Raw genomic sequence first — 2,327 nt, 5'->3', positions numbered from 1 at the left:
CACAGCCGGGAAAGCCCCGAATGAGTCTGTGCCGTGCTCCCTCAGCCTCTGATCTTCCCGTCAATACTCACAGCCCACATCCTCAGGGACCTTCAGATGCAAGTCACCCCCGTCCTCTCTGCCCTGCACTTGCTGTGTCCTCAGAAGCCACAACACTCCTCTCTCCCCTCCACCTTCCTCACGGTCCTCCACGCGGGGCTGAGCTGCAGGACGGGAAAGGCGCCCTCCCCAGGCTGTGGTGTCTGTGTGAGGAGGCGGTGAGGGCCTGGGGGACTCGACTCACCTCAGCCCGTCTCCTCCGCGGGGGCGCCGCCATTGCCCTCTGTGGGCTGAGCCGGGCGGGAGTAGAAGCCGCTGCGGGAATGGCGGTCCCCGTCCCCGCCCTGAGCGGGTCTGGTGGCGACTCCAAACTTCAATCCCAAGTGTGAGCTGTGAGCACCACTGGAGGCTCCGACCATGGGCTGTGAGGCGGCGAACACCACTATCCAGCCTTCTCCCTGGGACTGTGCGACCAGAAAATCCCGAGCGACTGAGACAAAAACAGCCAAGAGCACTGCTAGTCCCGCCCTACAGGAGCCGCCAAACGGAAATGCCTTATCTGAGTCCCCATTGGCTCATCCTGGTGGCATTCCATGCGTGGCCTTGTGGGTAATGTAGTTTATACGCTCCAAGGCCAGGATCCTGTATTTCTGAATTGACAAAAGGACTGGATTCAGGGGCAAATAGCCCAAAATACACCACGTATACTAGGGGTCCTCTAGCGCCTTCAGTGGAGGTGACCCCTGGGGCAAGTTTCTTTCTCGTGCACCTGCATGGCTGGTTTTGAATATCTATCTTACAGGACCCTGAATGGCTGAATGGCAGGCATTGTTTCTTCATTCAGGACTTTTGGCATGTGTCTCCTTCAGGCCATATGTAGCTGGATTCAAGTCTCTACTTAAGACCATCTGCTTCTGATGCCACCAGAAGTGTCAGCTCTGCCTGGGCTGCCATGTGGATAAGATGTCCAAGGCTGTCTTCAGTAAATAAACAAAGCATGCCCTGACCAGTTTGGCTCAGTGGCTAGAGCATCGGCCTGGGGACTGAAGGGTCCCAGGTTGGATTCCTGTCACGGGCACATCCCCAGTAGGGGGTGTGCAGGAGGCAGCTGGTCGATGTTTCTCTCTCATGGATGTTTCTAACTCTATATCGCTCTCCCTTCCTCCCTGTAAAAAATCAATAAAAAATATATTAAAAAAAAAACATAGCACAAATGCTGGGGAAATTGTGGAAAAAAGGGAACCTATTTCACTGCTGGTGGGAATTCAAACTGCTACAGCCATTATGGAAATCAGTTTGCAGTTTTTGCAAAAAATTTAGTATGGAACTGCCATTTGATCCAGTGATTCTACTTCTAGGAATATATCCTAAGAAACCGAAACAATCAGATAGAAAGTATGCACCCCTCTTTTCACAGCAGCACAATTTATAATAGGAAAGGTCTGGAAACTGTCTTGGTACCCATCAGTAGATGAGCGGATAAAAAACTGTGGTATATTTACACCATGGAATACTATGCAGCATTAAAAAAGAATCTCCTACCCTTTCACACAGTATGGAGGGACCTGGAGAGCATCAAGCTAAGTGAAATAAGTCAGTCAGAGAAAGACAATATCACTTGATCACACATTTGGAATCCAATGAACAAAAAACTGATGGAGTGGATTCAGAGACGTGGAAGCATGGAATTACTGCAGAATCTGAGAAGGGAAGTGGGGCTAGTGTAAAAAGAAACATCTCAGGTAAGGATTAAAAACATGCACACACACAATGAAAACAAATTCACCTGAGCCTTGAGCATGTTCTTCTGTTCCCTGGAAGCAAGGGGAAAGCTCTAGCTTGCTCAGGGTTCTGGATCTGCCCTACATTTGTGTTTATAAATCTGCCTTCCGTCAGTTGAGTCCCTGGAAATCCTGATACCCTTCCATGTAACCTTCTCCTGCTTCACATGAGTCAATTGCCTTTGGTGATGTTGCAAGAAATGTCCAAACCTGTGGAGAATTTTTCTAAGTATATTTGACCCTAGTCAGTGACAGTTGCCAGGACGAAAAATAACAGGCTGAGTAATGCTCGGGAGAACGTCAGTTTTGCACCTTTTTTATACATTCGACTCTAAGGGGGTGAAATGAAATTAACTGGTGATAAATTAGGGCGGAGAGCTAAGGAGGGAAATCTCTGGGATTGGATAAACAGTAAAAAAAAATAGGCACAGCCGAAACCGGTTTGGCTCAGTGGATAGAGCGTCGGCCTGCGAACTGAAAGGTCCCAGGTTCGATTCTCAAGGGCAT

At 49.2% G+C, this 2,327-nt stretch overlaps 2 pseudogenes; both read right to left on the bottom strand.

Moving 5' to 3' along the window:
• The window catches only part of LOC102245746, a 9,360-nt pseudogene extending 8,817 nt beyond the window's left edge, over positions 1-543 (bottom strand).
• Positions 1-2,327, bottom strand: part of LOC106725346 — a 45,789-nt pseudogene that overhangs the window by 29,226 nt on the left and 14,236 nt on the right.

This window comes from Myotis brandtii, unplaced genomic scaffold, assembly GCF_000412655.1.
Source record: "Myotis brandtii unplaced genomic scaffold, ASM41265v1 scaffold1029, whole genome shotgun sequence".
Classification (NCBI taxonomy): domain Eukaryota; kingdom Metazoa; phylum Chordata; class Mammalia; order Chiroptera; family Vespertilionidae; genus Myotis; species Myotis brandtii.
This window is presented reverse-complemented; position numbering and strand designations above follow the sequence as displayed.